This window comes from Phocoena phocoena, chromosome 14 (assembly GCF_963924675.1).
Source record: "Phocoena phocoena chromosome 14, mPhoPho1.1, whole genome shotgun sequence".
Taxonomy (NCBI): Eukaryota; Metazoa; Chordata; class Mammalia; order Artiodactyla; family Phocoenidae; genus Phocoena; species Phocoena phocoena.
This window is the reverse complement of record NC_089232.1, coordinates 41441320-41452790: the sequence shown is the minus strand read 5'-3', so window position 1 is coordinate 41452790 and position 11471 is coordinate 41441320.

The window sequence follows — 11471 nt, the reverse complement described above, 5'->3', positions numbered from 1 at the left end:
TTACGGACACATGAAAATTTCCTGAAGTTTTTCTGGTAGTTCATACATTATCATATTTCAGTTAAGCTACCACCCATATAGGGTAGGAAGGCAAAATTTCCATGTCTAGTTGATGCTGAATAGAAGTCTGGAATCCTAACTAAAGGATTAATTCGATGTATTTTGCAATGAGTGGTAACCCAGTGTCTGTGTTAGCATCCATCCTTAATGAGGAGCTTTTGATAAGCTTGGAAAAGGCCAGGTTTTCCTGTGACCTTCCTCAGTAAGAATAGCAAGAGTGGGTATATGCTAGTATTGGACTTGTATGTTTCATAAGTTCTTTATTCCCAGTGTTCCTGTGGTCTCCATAGTGTCTTTTCTTACTACTGGTCTTCAATATTAAAAGTGATTGTAGCCCATTGGATTCCTGTACCTATTTCCCGGATACTCCATTGGAAAAGGGGTATTCAAGTGCTTCTTTAATGATTCTTCAAGCTTAATGAATACCTTAGTATTGAGTGAAGCAGGATCCATTGGAGACATTATTATTAGGGTCATATCTTATTACAGCATGTGTTTATACCTAGTCAAGCATTGGGAATATATTCTGCCTTTGTTTTTGTACATTCTATTCAGTTTGCTTCAAGGAAAAAGGATGTTGCTCATCATTGGAATCTTTGAGAGCTGGAAGACTGGCGACAGACACGTCGTTATGTCTCCATGTGTCTATTTTAAAACTTTCTTAAGACCTCGGGTGAGGGCTGTGTTAAATTCTTACACAAACGTTGGCTACCACTTTGTTTTTTAAACCATGTTCTAATTTTGACATGAGAGGATTTCCTATATGTGTATCAGCAAGCAGATGAGAGATGAGCAGGCCTTCAAAATAGACCTTCATTAGGGCAAAAGTTCCTCATGGATTGACTGGTATAAAGCAATTTAAGAATGAAAATTTAAGGATTAAAATAGTAAAGGGAACCTCTGATACACGTGAAACTTAAGGAAGAACTCTAGCTGTGTCCTCATCTTAGAGATAATTGGCCCCTAATGTACTTATTTATTATTTTTATTTATTTTTTAGAGTGAACATTTTTACTTTACATTTTTTTTTTTTTTGCGGTACGCGGGCCTCTCACTGTCGTGGCCTCTCCCGTTGCGGAGCACAGGCTCCGGACGCGCAGGCTCAGCAGCCATGGCTCACGGGCCCAGCCGCTCTGCGGCATGTGGGATCTTCCCGGACCGGGGCACGAACCCGTGTCCCCTGCATCGGCAGGCGGACTCTCAACCACTGTGCCACCAGGGAAGCCCAGAGTGAACATTTTTAATATAACCATTTTTCTCCTCATTAAACAAACAACAACAAAAAACCTCCAGAGTCTTCCCATTCCACTTGGAATAAAATTCAAACTCGCTTCCATGGCCAACACACTCTTCATCATCTGGGCCTGCCCGCCCCCTGAGCTCACTCTTTCCAATCCCCACTTGCTCATTACCCCGAGTCTGGAACCCTCTGCGCAGATCTGAGCAGGGCTAGCTCCTCCTCTCATCCACCAGGACTCGGGAAGGCCCCTAATGTATTTATATCAATCTTAACATTCTGCTGCATCACAAATACATAAAATAATAAGTGAATTACAAAGTGTTTCGGCCTTAAAACACAAATAGTGAAAGAGCACTAGGAAAGCAACTCTCCTTTGTGTTTCTGCTCACGTACACAGCGCTCTGGGCAGGTCTGCGTGAGAGACTGTTGACCCTCCAAATAAGTGCAGAGTATGAAAACCTTGGGTCGTTTGAGTAGTTGGCATTTGACCAACTGTTTTTTCGATAGTGTCCAGTTGTGAGTCTGGTGCTGTGTTCAGCCTGACGTTTTTCTCTTATTTGAGGTGTACACTTGTTATAGTGATGTCTATCACTTTCCTTATGTTGCTTTCCCTAAGATTATCTGTGGTGTTAAATCCAGAGTCTGATGAATTGTTCTTTTTGCCCTTTGCTTGTTAATGCCCACGGACGTTTGGCTTGTAACTATAAATAGTTGTCTTATTGAACAACTGAATATGAATTTAGAGATGCTCACATAACTGCGAGGCTATGAACAATGAAAGGACTTGGAGGAAATTCTAAACTACTAGGGAGATTGAAATTTTCATTGATTCTTATAGCTGTTATTATGAGGAGAATAAAGACTTCCAAGACATTTCAGGAGAATTTTTGTAATTGGATCCCATATTTTACAGTATTTTCCTAGTATAAGTGTAGTAACTTGACAATTGGGATTTTTTTTGCTTCATATATCAGAATTGTATCAGGGCTGGGCAGTTCTTAATATATTTCTTTTTGCCCCTTTCTCTAAGTTTTTGATGGCTTTGTTTGATCTGACACTTCACCAGAGTCCCTAAAACATTGAGACTTATGTAATTCATCTATCACAAGCGACAGTTCCATGGACAACATATCATGTCTGACTGTCTATTAGATCTGCCATAATCTATGGGCCTTGTGATGAATGGAGAGCAGGGTCCTCGATCACACAGCTCCATCACCGTTGATCATACGTAGAAACCCTGCACAGACACTAATTAGAGGAGAGTTTTCTGAAGGCCTAAAGTGGGATGAAAATAATTGAAGTAATTGAATCCCAACCTCCCAACAAGCTTCACTTTCAGAGAGATCTGCTACTGTTTTATTCTTCTTCCGCTTGCAGCTAGGAACCCTCTTGCCTTCTCTGTACAGCTGAGACAACTACCTGCACCCATGCATCCAGTGCTTAGATGACACATCCAGGTGTCATTTTTTCTGGCTCTGTTCTCATCATTGAAAAGCCATATTCTCACCACTGAAACAGACTAATTACATTTGTTTTCATCCATCAAATGAGAAAATGACTTAGTCTGGGTTGCTAGAGAGTTCTCTGAAAACACAGTCTTATCTTCTTTGGGTTCTATAAAGTGCTTCTTAGCTTTCAACGTGCATGTGAATTATCTGATTTTTTTTTTCAAAATGCAGATTCTGACTCAGTAGATCTGGGACTGGGCTCAAGATTCTAAATTTCTAACAAAGCCACACTTTGAAGAGCCAGGGCCGAAAAACAACTCATGGAAGTGTATGGCTGCAAGATGGTCTGTGCCTGTCCCTGAGTTGAACATACTGAGGCGTCCAGGGTTGTTCAGATTCCAGTTAGAAAACTGTCCACTGTAGCATGTGTCCTTCTTATTTCCATTAACAGGTACTGAGCCTCATTATTGATCTAACCAGCCTTGAGGGTCACACTTCATCCCTCAATGAAAGGCTTCAGCACATCCTGAACCCTGAGCCACAACTGCAGGAAAACCACCCAGCAAAGGGGATTAATTTCACCTCTTTCTGTATTGACCCTCCACTTGGGGAGCTAGTATTTCTGGCTCTGAGCCAGCTGACCTCATCCACAAATTAAGCTGACAGTTTCTTCCAGCAATAAATGCTGTCTTGGAGCCAAAGCAACATTGATTTAATTGGTCTCAAACTATTCCACTGGCCACAGCTTCACATTCCTGAGGGAGAGCCTCGCTCTCCTGCTGAGGTGCTTGCAGCTCTGTTCTTTCTTCTGTATCTTCATTGATGCTGCTGGCCAATGGTTTGGGACCACTGCATGACAGAGGAGGGGTGAGATGGGTATTGATTAAGGCGGGTAGACCTTAGATGAAGGCAGATGGGACCAGGATGTCTGGTCAGAGAGTGAAGAACAAGGGCTGGTGAAGGCCAGAGAGTGAACAAACACAGGAAAATAGTCCCTGCCGGTTTGAGAATCTTTGAAACCTCTCCTAATGTGTATATTTCCCTCATGGAGTATAAAGGCTGTAGCCAGCAGAAACACAAGAACTCCAAAATGGGAGGAGGAAAGGAGCCTTCCTCATCCACTATGTTTATTAGAGGTTGCAAAACAACAACCGAAGCCATGGAATCCTGTTCTAAGTAGTAGTAATGTAGAATATGGACATAAATTCAGTAACAGGTATATGGGGCTAAGAGGAAGCTATTAGATGATGGTACCCATGAAACTCAGTGAATTTTTACTGCTTCTAGGTCATATATTCCCTTAGTTTCCAGGAATCCTTGAACTTCGTGATTATATCTGGCATTTTGTACATACGAGCATTTTTCCCCCCTAGAATAAGTTCCCTTTCTTTGATCGGGATATCAAAGTTGTTTGCAATCTATAAAAGGCTAAATAAAAACTCTGCTCTAAGGAACTGTGGTGAGAGGAAAATTTTGGCTATAGCCTGTGCTATCTAGTACATTACTCTATACTCCAAACTTGATCAGAAATTACTTTATAATAAAATGAAGAAGGTGGAACCCAACTCCTCCAATAGCAAGAACTAAGGCTGACACTGGTTTGCTTGCCTGGGATGAGCCATCTGAGCTAAGTGTGAAGAAGGACCATTTACATCTAAAGGAAACTGAAGCCTAGAACAGTTGAAGTAACTCACCCACGTGTTCTGGCAGAACTGGTGAAAGCCTTAATCTGGTGTCCATTTGCACGTCACCTAATGTTCAAATTCAGCTGTCACTGTCTCAAAAACATGCACTAGGGTTTCCCTGGTGGCGCAGTGGTTGAGAGTCTGCCTGCCAATGCAGGGGACGCAGGTTCGTGCCCTGGTCGGGGAGGATCCTATGTGCTGCGGAGCTGCTGGGCCCATGAGCCATGGCCGCTGAGCCTGCGCGTCCGGAGCCTGTGCTCCGCAACGGGAGAGTCCACAACAGTGAGAGGCCCACGTACTGAAAAAAAAAAAACCAAAAAAAAACCATGCACTAGCCCAGTTTCCTCTTTAAAGTCCACATCGTCTGTCATGATCCTGAGTGCTACATGTCCTTGGCTTATACCCTTAGAGCCAAAATTACTTAGTAATTTTTAGTTTTTATCTCGCTTTATTTTATCAAAACATGGTAAAGTTTGAAAGACTGTTCATTTTCAAGGCTTTTCCCACTTTTGCCTTTCAGTCAAAACTCCATTCTAATATTTCACAATCTCGTAAGAATACAGAGGGTTATAAATCCACGCCTGAATCTCTGTTCCATGCATTCTATCCCTGCCTGTGTGTTCTCTAGTCCCATCTGGGCTCACGCGGTTACATTATGCACTCTGACACCCATGTCATGTCATGTTTATCCAACTGTTTTACTCCTAGTCAAAATCAAGTTTTTTTCTTCCCCAATTCTCCCAGCAGGGCCTTCCCAGCTTAGAGAAAATGAAGCTGTCGGCCATCAGTTTATACATCATCACCAACAATAAACATGCCAGGATCAGAACCTGCATTTTGTTATCTGTCCATTGTTGATGGCAGGGAAAAAAGACAGCTTGATGTTCATTAGTTGGGCTGACCCCCAGCCCTGGGAGCAGTGGGGAAAAAATATGCATTTTGACTGGAAGTAAACTGAGGAAACATGACACGGAGTCAGGGAGGGATTGTAGATCTGTCTCAGGGGTGTGATTTTTTAACAGACTGACTTTTGGCATTTGAGGAAAATCTCAGCAACTCTCGGGACAGAATTTTTATAACTGTCCATCCGGCAGGGCTGATGTGTGACTTGAAATAGTACTCCCATTTTACCTTATATGCTCTGGCTTTTGTATACAAATGGTCTGTTTCCTGAGCCCTGGAAATGGGGACTTTTCCCCCTTCCTTTCTTGTCTTCCCCACTTTGTATCTGTGGCCTCTAAAACAGTGGTGGGTACAATAGGTGTGTAATCAGTGTTTTCCGAGAGGAGGTAAATGTTTATATGGGGGTGGGATCTGCCTTTTATTTGCTGTGTGGTACAGGAAAAGGAGCAGACTTTGGAAGTCAGACAGGTCTGGGTGTCAACCTGGAATGTCACTTATTGAATTGATATCAGTGTTCTCATCTTTATCTTGGTTATTGAAAGACCTTCTTCCTAGAGATGTTAGAAGGAAGTGAATTAGCATATGTGTAAAGTGCTAGCATGTATGAGGTTCCTGAAATAGGTTAGTTACCTTTCCTCTTTTAGTTGCTTCTGCCTTTTGGTAGATAAACGCTAGATATGCTAGAAATATAGAGCAACCTCACCACAACTTTTACATGAATTTTATGACCTTTCTTTTGAAATTTCTTTGTGATAAATAGGGAAGAAAAAGGGCATTGGAATCAGATAGACACAAAATCCATTCTCCTTTTTATAGAGGGCTTAACTAAAAAAACAAGAATCAGGACACAAGCACTGCCCGAAGTAAGATATATTAGTTACATAACCATCCCTGTACCTACAATCAGAGATATCCTGTTTTTTCTACTGTTTGCACTTAAAGGTATATTTATGTCTCTAACAAAAGAGGGACAGAAGAACCTTGTTAAATAGAATACTGGAGAGGTATCAGGAATTAGGAAATTAGGGGAAGAAGAACCAAGGTGTTGGGCTGGGAGAAGAGAAGAGAAAAGCCAGGTGGGTGATGCTTTGGCAAGCAGTGCAGACCCATTGTCGCACCGGGCGGAAGGAAACGTCACTGCCTGCTTGCAAGCCGGCCTCCTTTTCCAATGGCCTGGATGCCACCAGGGCTGCCCCCTCTTGACTGGGGTCTTCAGAGTTAAGATTCAAATCCCTCCTTCTCTTCCTCTTGAGAACTCTAACAAAGGCACCGGGCCGATATCGCGCCCTCTGGCCCAGAATAAGATGAAAGAACAAAGGAAACTTGATTCCATGCCTGCACATCAAATTTTCTTTATTGGGTCCATTCTTTAAATCCTAGAATAAAAGATTCACCTGGACTTGGGGGCATTTCATTGGGACTGGGCTGAAGACCCTCAGATAGACCATTGGAATGCTACTGTAAAGATTTAGTGGATGTGTTATAAAGCGTGTACGTGTTGGGGAGGAGGAAGGAAGTGTTTTCAATAAAGAAGTTGAAAGCTTCTCCTGGCCATTGCTACTGAGGCAGCAGTTTCCTCTCAAGGACATTCTCAATCCATTTCAACAACTGTTTGTCCACTGCCTACTATTTTGGGGATGAGAGCGAAGGGTTCCCTTCTCTCCTGGATTTGGTGTTATGGTTAGGCAGAACCAACTTACACGGGGAACAGTTAAAAACAGAACAAAACAGAATAAAGCGCTTAATAATTAACTAGCCTATAAGTCTCAATAAACAGTCTGGTATGGGGGTAGTCCGAGAGGTCAATGACCAGCACTTATTTGAACAGTCAGAAACAGGTTCTTGGAAGTGGATTTCACACCAGGATAAAGTGTTGCTCCCTAGTATGGCATACGTCATGGTGCCTCGCCACAGTTCTTGACCCATCCTTCTCAGGTCGTCATATGTGCCCTAAGAAAGGTTCACAGTTCTTCTCCTGGACCACATTCTCTCATGCCTCTCATCTTTGCATATATGCTCCCTCTGCCTGGAAGTCTCCTCTCTCCTTTCCTTTATTCCTTTGATTGTTCGTGCATATATAATCTGGTTGGATCCTACTTATCTATCAAAATTCATTTTATATGTCACCTCCTCCAGGAAGCCTTCCCAGAGAGCTGCCCCCAGCCTGAGCAGACTGTTCCTCTTCCATGTTACACTCACACCTGTGCATACCTTCCATACGGTGCAGCGAAGGCAAACTGTGTGTCCCTGACCAGACTCTGAACTCCTTCACACAGTGGCTTGTTTCAGCTCTGTGCTCACTGCCGCTACAGTGTTGGCAGGCCATAGCCGACTCAGGAAAAGGTGTTTTTAGGAGTGAATAAGAGAGAGCACATCGCTACTTCAGCTGTGCACTCCTGTGCAGAAAACGCATGTGGCCCAGGGTCCCGTTTCAGAGGCAGAATCCCCAATGCATAGCTCATCCCTGAAAACTTTGCTCTTGCCTGGCAGCGATTCCTGTTCATCCAAAAGAGAACGCCCTTTGCATGGGCCTCAGGTGACCGCACGCCCCCGCTCTCCTCCTGGCAGTTGGCATGGCGCCACGCTGCCTCCAGGAATGAGAATGCTGAGGCTGGCTTCTTCTAGGAAGAATGAAAGGTCCTGGCGATGCTAACTGAGCAGTACTTGGGGTCCATTTGGGGGCTGACCTCCGGTGTTGTACAGTACATGCTCTGCTGGGGAAATGGGTGCTATGTTTTGTGTTCCATCTTCCCTGCAAGAAATGCGGAGATGTGAGGCTAACCAGAGAGAGGTTAAAGAGATGTGGGAGCCTTACAGCTGGGGATCATTAACAACAATCAAGACCAACATAAAAAGCCAGCAGGACTTCCCTCCCTCTTGGCCTTGGAAACCATCTGGATAGAGGAAATTTGGTTTAAACTCTGGTAAGGGAACTTTTTAGTACTCTGAGATTGTTTCTTTAACTTCTCCATGCAAGTCCCTTGAATCCCTAAAATTTGTCCCTCAAAATCCTTTACCAGCAAATCTGTACCCCTTTAGACCAGATCAGATGGTGACTGACAGCATAAACTATGACCTTCTTAATCTTTCTTAGGGCCTACCGCTGGTAGGCCCAGCGGATCTTTTCACACATTCTAAAAGCCGTGGTCCTGTTTTAATCAGAACTAGGCAGGATTCTTTCACTGCCACACCCGTGTACCCCTACTAAGGGCCCACCCTCTGTCACAGCTGACTAGAACACAGGCGACCTCCTGACCCTGGGCAGCTTAGTGGTCTACAAGGTCTGGCCAAGTCAATCATACTTTTTTTTTTTTTTACATCTTTATTGGAGTATAATTGCTTTACAATGGTGTGTTAGTTTCTGCTGTATCACAAAGTGAATCAGTTATACATATACATATGTTCCCATATCTCTTCCCTCTTGCGTCTCCCTCCCTCCCACCCTCCCTATCCCACCCCTGCAGGCGGTCACAAAGCACCAAGCTGATCTCCCTGTGCTATGCGGCTGCTTCCCACTAGCTATCTACCTTACGTTTGGTGGTGTATATATGTCCATGCCTCTGTCTCACTTTGCCATCTATGATGTACTCTTGAGAGGAAAGGTCAGGGTTGTATAGAATTAGTGCTGGGACTGCTTTCCTAATATCACACCCACACGGAAGACATAAAGGGCTGAGGAAACAGCTGAGCCAAGAGGCTAGGTCAAATGAGCTGAGAAGTAAAGATGAAACCCTACGGGCCCTAAAGGTTGGAAGGAGTGGTCTTTGTGACCGCATCCTGTTTCCAAGTCGAGGTTCAGCTCTGCTGTGTTTCCTGTCCTTGGATTCCTAATTCCATGACATCAGTCTCCTTTCATGACCTTGAGAGGGTCTCTATTCCTAGCAACGGAAAATGCCTGATACTTGTCCTTGTTGGGATTTTCATGACCATGACACTTTTATTGCTTTTCCTGGACTAAATAAAAACAATGTATTTAGGCAAAAGGGGGCTAGAGAGGTCGGTCAATGACTGTCCTTCCTCCTTAGTGTCCATCACGGTTCGTGGCCTCTGGAGCGCACTGTCTGAGTACCCTTTCTCTGGCGGTCATCTGCACAGGTAGCAGTTTAGACCTGGACTGCACTCAGTTTTGCAGTCTCTACATGTCTAATTCCAGACATGTAGCATTTTTGCTGGGATTGCTTAAACAATAGCCAGCAATATGTTTCATGCTTCTCTTACACGCCCCACACCCCTCAGTGGCTGGGCACCATGCAAGCATCCAGCAGCTATTCCTTGACGTGGAAAGGTAATGGCGCTGACTCACATTTTCCTCTGAGATGTTGGTGAGTGAAGGAAACCACCCTAGTCCCTTGTATAATTTGCTTTTGAAACTAGTGCTATAAAACCAAGGGTGGATGTTCAGGGCCACCCACTTATTTCATAGTTGATACTCAGAGTGTCAGGGAGGTCAGTTTGATGATGGAGGTCCTTCCAGGGCTTGGGAACATGCTAGGGTCTTGAAATTTTTTTTCCTTTTTCAGCAAAATGAAATAACCTTATGTTTTTTAATCTGATTATAAAAGAAATGTATGTTTACAACACTCAGGGCCTTGGAATATTCATTCTCTTCTCCCTGTGATGCTCATGGCTGGGGCCTTAGTCTCATTCAGGTCCCTGCTCAAATATCACCTCTCTGAGAGATCTTCTTTGGCCATCCTAAATATCATAGCCCAGGAGTTACTCTCAATCATCTTTCTCTGTTCCTTCATTGCATATACCACAGGCTGACCTTATATTCTATTTTTCTTTATTTAATCCGTTCCCCCGTCCCAACATTGTAAGCCCACAAGGGCAGAGACTGTTTTGTTCTGGGTCACATCTTCAGTTCCTAAAATGTGCCAAGCTTGTGGTACCAAAACAGATATGTGGAATGAGTATAGAAGTGAATGGTAAAATTTTTTAAACTTCATAAAAAATAAAATAGAAGATAGACATTGCCCATGCTTCTACCACCCTAAGGTAAATGCTGTTAACATTTTAGTGGATCACATTCTTGATTTTTTTTTAAAAAGAAAGGAAGCATGCTATTTTAATCTGATTTTTTCCTGATTACAATGAAAGTGGAGGTTTTTCAATGCTCTGTCGGTCATTCTCAGCCATGGTGGTACAGCAGGTGGAGAGTGCTAAAACCCACCTTTCAAAGCCCTCCTTCACACCAACTCAATCAGATACTTTAGAATTAGGGCCAACATTCCCAGCTTTGCAAGTGATTTGGATGCACAGCTGGAGTTGCAGGTTTCTGGCCTACATGGTTATTTTACCTGCATAGAATGGAAAGTTTTGTTTTCGTTTTCTTTTTGCAAATCTAATGGACCTTTCTAGGAATCTTAACCGATGACCATTGGAGCTAGAAGTACTGACCACTCATTTGGGTTCATAATATGGTGATATTAGCAGATACTTTTATGGGATTTACTATTCATTTGCTGCATTTAAAGATTTATATAAAATCCTCACAAGCTCTGTGAGTCTGGAACATTGGTATCACCATTTAACAGATGAAGAAATTGAGGTACAAAGAAGTTGAGTAACTCACTCAATGTCAAGGTCACACAGTCACACAGCTAGTAAGAAATAAAGCTGGGATTTGAAACCAAGGAATATGGTTCCAGAGTCCAGTCTCCTAAACCTGACACTATACAGCCCACCTATGGATTCCAGTGTGTGTGTGTATGTGTGTGTGTGTGTGTGTGTGTGTGTGTATATATATATATATATATATATACACACACACACTATACACTAATGTGTATATATACACACTAGGATATATATATCCTAGAATATATATATATATGTATGTATATATAATTTAATAACTCACATTGATTTAGTTCCTCAGTTTGAAAATAACTTACACTTAGGAACAGCATGGTGGGGTAGAAAGACTGTCACTTTTGGAGACATTTAGCCATTATCTGTTTAATGGTTGGCTGACCTTGGGCAAATTGTTTAACTTCTTTAGTTTAGCCATATCTGAAAAACGAGAGCAGAAATACCAACCGATCACTCACGGAGGGAATGTACATAATACACCTGTTATAGTGCCTGGCACAGGTAGGTCCTGAATACGCTTTACTTAATCCTTGAAGA